The sequence below is a fragment of the Boleophthalmus pectinirostris genome, unplaced genomic scaffold (assembly GCF_026225935.1).
Source record: "Boleophthalmus pectinirostris isolate CB_2022bp ecotype Guang Dong unplaced genomic scaffold, ASM2622593v1 HiC_scaffold_5, whole genome shotgun sequence".
Taxonomy (NCBI): Eukaryota; Metazoa; Chordata; class Actinopteri; order Gobiiformes; family Gobiidae; genus Boleophthalmus; species Boleophthalmus pectinirostris.
The window spans coordinates 10,705,509-10,717,703 of record NW_026571404.1 but is presented as its reverse complement, the minus strand read 5'-3'; positions in this window follow the sequence as shown (position 1 = coordinate 10,717,703).

The following is a 12,195-nucleotide window of genomic DNA, read 5'->3' as shown; positions in this document are numbered from 1 at the left end:
GGTTTAATCTTAGTTTAGCCCTGGTTTAAGTCAAAAATAGGGACAGTTGGAGGATTTCTTGTATAAAACTGGGATAAATCACTGGTTTTGAATAAATCTGATGGGACAGGGGACACAGGGCTCAAAACTGGGACTGTCCCGGGTAAATAGGGACATCTGGTCACTCTATACTTGTTAAACCTTCACAGTTTATAACTAAGATACACTTGTGAGGAATATATATAGTGAGAGCAGCAAGAAGATCCTGCGTTTGCACAGGGCCTTTCTGTGTGGAGTTTGCATGTTCTCCCCGTGCCTGCTCTGGTTTCCCCTGCCACTAAAAACATGTATAATAGGCTTCCCTCTGATGCCAGGACTCCCGCTGAGAGACTTTTTTGGTTAAATAAAGGTCAGTATGTCCTCTGCATTTGACCCATCCATCAATGCCACTGGGGTAAGCTGTTAGGAGCAGTGGGCGCCAACAGCTGATCCATTTCCAGGTCTTGAGCTAAGCCTGGTCAGGACGACAGCAGTAGTTGTTGTTATACAAATAATGTGAAGTTTGTATTTAAAATTTTTCTTTTAGCTTGTAATCATGTCCTAGCCTGATTCATCGGCCGATTTCACTTCATTTCACTTCGTAGAAACTGTCCTTGCCGTGTTAGAATTTGTTCGCTCGATGGTAGGGGGGTACTTTTTATCATTTAACCAATCGCTGCTATTTGGTAGTCAAGTATGTAATGCACCATTAATGGGGCTAACTGATATATTAAGCTTTTCCCGTTGGAAGAAGGGCAATAACATCTTTCCCCTTGATAAAATTCAACAAACATTCTCTTTATTCTGGCTTTAAATCCTTGATCTCAGGAATCGTTGACAACACTGAATATATGGCTCTTCGCTGATTGGCTGGTGCCTGAACTCGCACTTTCAGGGTTTATGCGAACCATCTACTGTATTTTGATTCCTGACCTAGTCACTGGAGAGAAATGAAATTGAGTGGAGGCACTAGGTGGCACCATCCTGGCTAATCATGTCGTGGAGTAGCCAGAGGAAACACACGCAGGCATGGAGAGAACACACAACTCCACACAGGTCAGAGGTGGTCAGGGGATCCAACTGGGCCTTTGCTGAGTGAATCTTGGAGCTCTGAATAAGCAAAGATGTCTATACATGAATGACTATCGCCAGCCTTTTTGAAGATACATTGCCAGCATCAGATCCTTTGCATTGTTACAGTCATGTTTCCCTCTGTGTCCCACCTTCAGCAATTTCTTTAACGTCTTCTTTTCTACAATTTTAGGTGGTCACCCTAGTCCCAAGGTGTTACTATGGTGAACCCTGCTCCCCTAGAAGTAGCATTAAATACCTTAATGGCTCAAATACAGGTGACAATTTATATTTTTGAACTTTCTTAATACAATCAAATTAATATTTAGATAGTATTTACAAGTGTTCTGATGATATTGAAATTAAGGTGTAATCCCTCATTCACCCACTGTAACGAATGATTCAAACATCTGGACATCTGGACACTGTTTTAAGATCACAGCAATGCAAAGGTGTTTCTTTTCTGTACATTAACATGATTGACACATTCATTAAAAAACACTTTCTAAATGAACTCTTTTGAGCTTTGAACCATGTTATAGCATTGCTCTCGAATTAAAAACATACCTGGACTTGTATTTCACTTCGTTCACACTGGTTTCTGTAATCCTCTGTAAGAAGTCCTTTGCCTCTGAGCCTGATAAAACACAAATTTTATTTGAGATTTCCAAGACTGTGATGTCAGAGATAGAAACCGTGTGCAGGTTTAAGTCCATAAATCATCGTCAGACTCGTTTTAAGCATTTCTGCCATCAAACCGCGTTCATTACTGCTGCAGGTTTACATTAACATGTCCGGACACGTTCCTCGTTACTTAGTGCAATTGTTTTTTTGCGGTAGATGACAAGCTGCACCACATCACCGTATACTGAGCACTGAGGCTATGCAATGTTTATTTTTATTTTTTTACTTAGCTATTATTTTAAGCTCTAAATCATGAAATTCTAAAGCAAAGGCACTCAAGATCATGTGTAAATGCCTTTAACAATACAGTTAATCCACTAAATATTTCTTCTTTATCATAAAGATTTGAAATGTGTCAGCGTCATTTAATTCTACGGACAATAGCAGCTTTTCTTACAGCAGATGCAGAACTCCTCCGTGCCCCGTGTCCATTCAGTCCAGGCCCTAAATATAACCCTGAGAGCTTCATAATTATGTGTCATTATCCAGCCCACAGCAGACCAGTGCATGTGTGTCACGGCTTGTACCACAGTTAATCCAAGAACAATTAAAACGTCTAGAGGGAGCACTGCGCGTCACATCACCCACACATGAGGTCATCTCCTGGAGCGCGCTCAGTCGCAGCCTTCAGAACCGGAGGAAGCAGTCTGAGTAATGCAGTAAGTGTAGGCTGAGAGTGAGGGGGATCACAGCCAATTTGGACACATTCACACAATGCATTTCCAGGGTGTAGTTAGTAGTAGTTTAATGGGAGGGAAGCTGCAGAGGTGGATTGGAAAAGTCGCTAAATGTGTGCTCAAATTAAAGCAGTCAAACAGTAAAGTAAACAGTAAAGTAAGGTCACCATTCAAAATAATATTCAAGTATACGATATGTGGTCAAAATACTACCAGGTATGTTGTATTTATACTTTGCAGTGACATCACGCTGGGAGATTCTACATAGGGGTGGGTATCATTAAGAAGTTGCCGATACGATACATATCTCGATACAGTGCACTTTTGGTTCGATATAATACATTTTAAATAGATTTGATACAGTTCAATAAAAAATAAAGGCCAAATCATGGTTGTGATAATAAAAGTCTTTGTTAAAACACTTCTTGTGCAAAGTTAATATGAAAAAATGGCCATTTTATTAATCAAAACTGTGAAAATGTTAAGTGTGTTGCATAAATTAGTTTCCTTCCACTGAACAAGCAACAAAACTGTAGCACTGAAACAAAATAAATGAGTAAAATATACCAAAAAATACTCTTGGTGACATATCGATACATCAGCCCACTATATCAATACTGTATTATCACATTAAACAATACAATATATCAATATTTCGATATTTTTGCACACCCCTAGTTCTACATGTATGTGTATTGGCAGAATGTTCACCAGTTACCATGGAGATAAAATGTACACATTACCAAACACTGCCAAATAAGTTTTAAGATTGTCTGAAAACTCAAGAAAAAAAATACAGAATGGATTTAAACAGCATGTTGTCAGTAGTCTGTGATCAATATGAGCATCCTGTTGATTAGTGTTTGATTTTCAGGACAAAAGGTGAGCGTGACTCAAAAACTGTTGGTTAATACTTGGTAGCCAGTCACTGTAATACTGTTTTTGAGAGTAACTTTTTTTTACATCTCAAAACAGATCAGATCATGTTGTAGTTCCAAGTCAGCTCTTTCTGGTCAGATAAAGTCTAACTTGCGCAATAGACAGAGCAGTGCTTACAGTTATCATCACACCCTCAAAGAATGTTGATGTCACCAGCCGCAAATTATCAAGTCGTGGTTTTCAAATTTTCCGATCCTATGACGCTATGACGCTTTCATATCCTCAGACGGGGGGGCCGGCGATGGGAGTTTCCCATACAGACTACATCAGGTGTGGGCAATTTTTTTTCCATGAGGCCACATGAGAAACATAAGCATTTTGGCCCAGACTTTCACAATATTTTAACTCAGTTCTGCATAATTTTAATTGTATTTCTTTATAAAAAGCAGTAAATAGCATTGTTTTCACGCGCTGGTAAGACTGGTAAGAGCTTATGTTATGAAAAAGTGAGATTTCCTTACAAAAAAATTTATTAAAAAAACACCTCTAAAATAAAATTAATGCAGCTTTAGTCCATGCATGAGGTAAAATTATGAAATATGTTTATTTTGTAATTCCAAATGAGCTTAAACGGGCCGGTCAGAGTCAACCAAAGAGCCCAATCCCCAGGTCTGGACTATATGGTTGGTCCATTCTCAAAAAATATATATATTTAAAAGGTAAATTCACAAATGTTTAACTGTATATTAGTGACTGGGCCTAAGACATCGCTAGAGAAACACAAATTCATTTTAATAATATTCATTTAGGCAGCCCCCTATCTATGTTAAATGTTACTGGCCTATATAATGTTATAATTTCATTTAAAAAAAAACAACAAAACATAGAAGTTACAAGTAAACATGTAAAACAACAAGGATTTCATTTTTATAAAGTAACAATTGCTCTTTATTTTTTATTTTGCCATGCAGAACATTAAGAACAAGGTCTTATTTATAATGCTGACCTGAGTGAACTTTAATAACCAAATAAACAAAAAACTTGCTTGTCCGTCAAATGACTGAATCACTGAAGGCAAAAAGCCCAAAGCACAGTGACAGAAGATTCATTCTTTTTACTTTTCAGAGTATGGAGACGAAATGGATTGAATTCCTTGTGTCTTTCTGCAGAAGCTGAAGAATAGTCTGGGTCAAGTCAAGTCTAAACATCTGCATGAGCCGGTTTTGCCCCCGGTCTGAAAGAAAATATGTTGAGTTTTTCTTCAAGATGCAAAACCAAACATAAACTTGCATCACTCATTAATTTCTCACACCACTTCATAATAACTACATCTTAATTAGCCTTGAAAAACCATGGACAAAGACTTATTTTTTAAAGAACAAATAGTTTATTAGGAATGATTCAGGCTTTGTACCTACTTTTTAACCCCATAATCAAGTAGTTACTAAGCTTAAATCATTCTTTAAAAGGGGGTATTGTATTCACTTCAAAACACATAACATATTTAGATCACCACGGTACCTTATATTGTTTTGGAAAATACAATGTTTGCAGAAAAAAAAATAAAAAAATGAACATGTTTGATAAGTTTCACTTTGGTTTTTGACATTCTGGGTCACTCACCTTTCAGAGCGCTTTCACAACACCGTCAGCTCGCATCCTGTTCATGAAACTACTGCACATCACATCAAGTTTGTCAAGTTGCTGTGTACAGTTTTATATATTTTTGAATACTTATGGAGAATTGTTGTGTGGGAGCATGGGAGCACAGAATCGCACAGCTAATTATAAGGAGGATTTGTATAGTGATGTTATACTATTTTCATGCTTTATTAAGGCTATTAAAAGTGTAGTTTGTGGGACAATTTTTTTGTTACTTACAAATTGATGCCAAGGATGATTGTAACCTTATGCTTACTCATTATGTTTTACACTGTGGGACAGACATGGGCATTGTACAGGTCCTCAGCCACATACGGCTCTTTGGTTGACTCAGACCGGTCCATTTATGTCACGTAGAAACAACTGCAGATGAAGTTCTTTAATAAGAAACAAAGACCCAAAAATCCATAAATCAAAAAAGCAAAACTAAACTGACAAGGCAAGACAAGACGCAGACTCTGACATAGAGGCAGGCACGGACACGGACACGGACACTGACGCACAACAGACAAGGACACTGATGCAGACGCAGACACTGATGCAGACTCTGATACAGATGCAGGCACAGACGCAGACACGCAGACACTGGACAGACTGATACAGACGCAGGCACAGACACGGACACTGATGCAGACTCTGATACAGATGCAGGCACAGACGCAGACACTGATTCAGACACTGATGCAGACACTGATGCAGAAACTGACGCAGACGCAGACACTGACGAAGACTCTGATACAGATGCAGACACAGACAGACAGACACTGACAGACACTGATGACAGACACAGACACGCAGACACAGACACTGAGACACAGACACTGATACAGATGCAGACACACAGACGCAGACACTGATGCAGACACTGACAGGACAGACACAGACACTGACGCAGACTCGAGACAGACATGCAGACACACAGACGCAGACACTGATTCAGACACTGATGCAGAAACTGACGCAGACGCAGACACTGACGAAGACTCTGATACAGATGCAGACACAGACGCAGACACTGATGCAGACACTGACGCAGACACAGACACTGACGAAGACTCTGATACAGATGCAGGCACAGACGCAGACACTGACGCAGACTCTGATACAGATGCAGGCACAGACACAGAAGCAGGGACAGACACAGACACTGACACAGGTACAGACACAGACATAGACACAGGCAGGCGCAGACACAGACACTGATGACAGACACGGACACTGATGCAGACGCAGGCACAGACACGGACACTGACGCAGACAGACAGTCAGACACAGACGCAGACACTGACACTGATACACAGACAATGACAATAGACCACCAAAGGGCAGAGGAAAACACAGAGTATAAATCAGGGGTCTCCAACCTGTAGCTCAGGAGCCACCAGTAGCTCACCAAACAATTTCTGAATTGTAAGTTTTGAGCTGAATAACAAAAATTTGATGAATGGAATGACTAATAAAATTGTAAATGTATAATTTTCATTCCTAACTTTACTTTTGTACACTAATAAATGGATGACGGTGTATGTTTTATAGGCCTCTATCTGTTCCTATCTAAGGCTGTGACTCTTATATTTACTCAATTTGTTGTGACCTCTAAAATGAGGAGCTCTCTGGCATTTCTGTTTTGTAAAGGTAGCTCACCAGAGGAAAAAGGCTGGAAACCCCTGGTGTAAATGCATTCAGACACAGGTGAAACACATTAGGGCGGGGCAAACAATCAACAGACAGGAAGCAAAACTCAAAATTATAAGCAGACAGGACAAACGTCAAAATAAGACCAAAGGCACGCAACACTAAAGGAATAAGACACACCAAAATAAGCAAAAACAACAACTACAAAACATGAACCATGACAGTTTCGGCTCATTTGGAATTGCAAAATAAATATGTTTTATAATTTTACCTCATACATGGACTAAAGCTGCATTGCTTTTTTTTTAACGCCATTTTTGTTAGCCAGGCTGGTGTCTAGTGCCTTCGCTCAATTTAATTTCGCTCCAGCAACTAGGTCAGGAAACAGAATACACTTGATGGTTCAGAAACACCCCGGATGTGCAAGTTCGGGCAGCAGCCAGTCAGCGAAGAGCCATACATTCTGTGTTGGCAACGATTCCCAAGATCGAAGATTTAAAGCTGGAAAAAAGAGAATGTTTGGTGAGTTTTATCAATGGGAAAGACATTATGGCCCTTCTTCTTACAGGATTTGGGAAAAGCTTAATATACCAGTTCGCCCCGTTAGTGTCGCATTACATACGTCACGACCAAATAGCAGCGATTGGTTAAATGATAAAAAGTACCCGCCTACTGTCGTGTGAACGAATTCTAACACTGCGAGGTCATACGGTTTCTACGAAGTCTGACGAATCAGGCAAATTTTTTATAAGGCAACTTAACTTTTCCATTGCTTAGTCATAACATAAACTCTTACCAGTCTGACCAGTTCATCAAAAAAACAATGATATTTTCTGCTTTTAATACAGAAATGCAATTAATATTACACAGAATTGAGTTAAGCATTTTGGCACTCCACAATATTTTCTGTTTTTATGTGGCCTCATGGAAAAAATAATTGCCCACCCCTGCACTAGAACTATTTTGTTGTTAATATCAGTTTTCTCATCTTAGCTTTGTGCATATCTGATCGTTGTCTTGTGATGAAAACGAGTCTGAATTAGATTAACGCTGATTCACAGGTTTGAAGGCGGACCCCTGCCCTGTGTCTCATCCCAAACCAATTCCTATAAAAGCACCACTGAAGAAAATTCCTCTCGCAAAATGTTGTAATGTTGTGATTCAGAACACTGTGAGTCACACTTACCCTTTTCTGCAGAAATTTACAAACATTTATTTCAACACCATTTCATCTCTCAGGGCCATCCTGTTGACAATGCGCTCATAATATGCAAAATATTTATAGTCCTTTTCAACAGGCATAATGTTTGGTTTAAACTGTCGCTAAGCAATCAAAACTAAAAAGTAAAGATGCCAGATTATGATTTTGTTTTTCTCACGACACATGTAGGTTCTTTTTGTCATCACTTGCGTCTGTCATTGTGGCTAATTTCTTATCTCAAAATTTGACAGTCAAACCTGTAAGACAAGTTTTCAAATGGAAAATTGGAGATACAGATATTTTTTCTGTTATAATGTTGTTTCCTCATCAAAAACATCCTGGAGTTGTGTTTTGTTTCATTCACTCATGTTTAACTCACAAATCCTGCATATTTAGTCTGTGTTTTTCTCTCAAAAACAGGAAAAACAGGAAGCGCTCCACCGTGTCTTTAAACTCTACACACCTTCACTAGAATCCTGAAGATAATTTCAACCCTGGAAATGACATCACAAGGTGGAACGGTGCATTTTGAGGTTTGTAAATAAACGAGGATTACTCAAAAATGTGTGAATGAAACAAAACAAAACACAACTCCAGGTTTGTTTTTGAGGAGGTAACAACATTCCAACATGACTTCAAACTTTTGTTTTTAACTCAACAAAATATTTCCATTTCTAAAATTCTCAAAACTCTATGGCCTACCAAACAGGGATGTAACAATAACCGAAATATTGTGATATCGTAGCGTCAAAGTTCTCACAATAATATCGTGGACCATCACAATATATCGAATTACAAAGTGTCTTTGCTTAAATGAAGAGTTATAATGCAGCAATTGTTAAAAAAAAAGGAGGGAACTACATAGACCATGATCCTTTGCTCCATTTCAGTGCAAATTACAAGAAATAACAGTTCTAAGCAGTTTTAAGTCTTTGGATTAAGTCTTGTCAAGGCATTTTAAGAGGAAAAAGTAGCATATTCACAGTTTTTTTAGCCTCCACAAAATATTGCAATAAATATCGTACCGTGAGGTGTATATCGTGAAAATATCTTACTGAGAGATTTGGATATTGTTACATCCCTCCCCACCATATCATGAGCTTTCCCACAATATCGCAATAAATATCGTACTGTGAGGTTCATACCGCGACAATATCGTATCGTGAGACTTGGATATCGTTACACTCCTACTACCAAATGATATGTGTAAAGAATTATCCACTAAGCCTGTCTGGATATTTCACAACAGGTTTAAATGAGATGTGCTTCACTGGGTGTTGCATGTGCAAATTGAGGTAAAGTAATGGACCATAAAAGTCAAATGCACTTTAAAAGCTCTTGTTGCCAGTAAATGTGATGGATAATTAACGTCTATATGGAAACACAGAAAATACCAGCTGATGTTGAGCTGTTCTGTCATTAGGACATGTATGAAACTAATAGACCCTTTAATATCATGTCATAATAGTGTTAAAAATAACCGAATGGAGGCGACTGGAGGCTGTATTTAATCGACCATAGCACATTTTCAGTGAATAAATGACATCAGATCAAAATGCAAATGGATTCATGGCAAAAAATAAGATACAGTTTTGAATTTTTGGGGTAGAAATGACAGTTTGCTGTACTATTAAAAAAATAAAATAAAAAAATAGCATCAGAATTGTATTTTTGCCTCACAAACAGTGTCATTTGTGGTGAAGTATGTGATATTTTTGAAGATAAAATGAAAATGTATAGAATGTTCAACAGTTCTGTAAGTATTTGTTCAGCAAAACCTAAAAATGAAGCTGAGTATGTGTAATAATCTGCTATTAAAGGTGCATTATATAACGTTTAGATTGGTGGTCTGTTTCCTACTTGTTTCTATGGATATGTCACAGCTTTGCCTAGAATGTTCCACAGTATGACATTAAACACCTCAGCCGTACATTTATTCAATTACGGGCGGTTCAGAAATACTCAATAGTTCAAAATAGCTCAAAAATACCTAGAAAAACAGGCATTCTGACTGTGAGCGGGGTCGCCTTCTCCACAGATGTGACCTGTAACTTGGTCTGGTTTGGTCTCCATGATGATAAAATGGTTAAAATCAAACTGTGAAACGTTCCAGACAAAGCTATAATACAAGGAAAAGCATTTAACAGACCTTCCACCAGAAAAGTTACACAATGCACCTTTGAATAAACAAATAATGTTAAAACAATTGCAAATGTCTTTAATCTGGGCTCTGATATCACCCACATGTATCTGAGCGGGTCTCGTTTGATAAACACACCTTGATTTTTCATATTTTGTGATTTTTATAATATTTTGAGCATTATCCTGGCTTCTGTATTGAAATCACATTATGTTCCACTTTGCTTTTGCCTCCAGTTGCTTCCATTTTCGAGTCTAGTACGTTTATGTCCGCACATTTTAAAGAGCCTATTGACATGTTGCAGTGACATCATGCTGGGGGTGTTCTGCCTCTATGCCTGTGGTTGAACTCTCAGTGGTTACCATGGTGACACAATGCTCACATTAGCAATAATTACCAAAAACGTTTTAAGATAGTCTGAAAATTTAAGAAAAAATACAAAATAGGATTAAACTATCATTATCTTTAGGAGCCTGTGATCAATTCTTGGTCCTGCAAAGTGTCAATAAACGTCAGAGAAACCAATCCAAGGCATGATGTTACCCTGTGTGTAAATGGGTGTTTAATTCTAAAACACAAGCAGCATCGCCATCTAGTGGAGACAGAACGAATAAAATGAAATGCAAAAAGCTGAAGACAGAATTAACCTTTTCCGGTGACAAAGTAATCTTCCCTTTATAGACTAACTGTAATACTTAATAATAATAACTAATACTTAATAATATCAGGTATAATACTGAATACTTTAAATGTTGTCACCCGCACAAAAAATCTAAATGTAATAAGTTAGTGTATACCATATGTGTGTTAAAGGTGCACTGTGTAACTTTTGTTTGGAGATTCGGAACCTACTAGTTTCTATGGATGGGTTATTCCACCTCAATATACACTGAATGGATATTTGGCATGTTTTAAGATGGGGGTAAGTCAAATTCTAGGTCAGTTTGTGTGAAAATTAAAAAGAAAACCATTCCAGATTTTTTATATGTTGTAGTAGAAGTATAGGGCTACATTTTTTCTGTTGGTGTCATTGAGGTTGGGCGTGTCTTTTATTGTCACTGTGGGGAAGCTGGCCAAAGTGGTCAAAGTAGGAGGCAGATGACACAAAAAAAAGGTGTCTTTACATAGACAAAAATTATTTTAAAACAGACTTACAGTGTAGGCTCAAATAAAGTGACTCAAATCAACAAACACCAAACAACCTGCACAGAAGTCTCTCCCCTAATTGATGACGCCTGCTTGCCTTTTATAATCCACCCAGCAGGAAGTACCTCCCCCAGTTCCAGGTAAAGCAAAGCAAAAGGTGTCTTTCCAAAATCAAAATGTTTAACATAAACTAAGGTGAATTTTAAATGAGACAAAGGCCCACTTTGTCACAGTCACTATTAAGGTCAAAATATAGGTCAAAAGGTAATTCATCTCAAAAGTACTCAAATGCAAAAATAAATGCCAGATTTGGATTCCTTATGATGTCCCCTTACCTTGTTTTTTGAGTAAATGCAATTTGAAATTCAGTGACCACACAAAAAAGTGAAAAAATTAAATCACGATATCCCAGAAACCATTGGTCCGATCAAACTAAAATGAGAAATTTGGGCTTTTCTGGCTATAATTTACCTTTTTACCAAGTTTCATAAAAATGTGACAAAGCAGGGTTTAACTCATTGGGTGAACTCAGGTGGACTGACCCAGATATGTCATTGCTCTGCTTAGAATATTCCACAATATGACATTAAACTGATCTACCTTACATTTATTCAATTACAAGTGGTTGTATAGCCCCAAGATATCTAGAGAAACAGGCATTCTGACTGTGATTTGCATCTCCGCACGTCTAAAAGTAACTTGGTCTGGTTTGGTCTCCATGAGAATAGAAAGGTTTAACGCCAAACTGTGAACGTCTCCATGGAAAAAAGCTTTCACCAGTAAGGTTACACAATGATTGCATGTTTAAACAAAACAAAACAAAACAAAAAAAACGTCCAACTTGAATCTCTTTGGTTGTTTTAGTTTTGGTGCAGGACTGTGCTAACACCAAATAAGGCCAATCGTGGTGATCAGAAAGTTGTGTGAGTGCAGATTACCATACGGTGCTTAGTTGTAACGTAATACAGCTGTGCACTTCATTTTTTATCCACTGAAGGGCGCTCATGGACCACAGAATCCGCTTTGAAGCTTGTGCCCATCACCTTAATGTTATCTTAAAATAGAAAACATTAAAAGTGTTT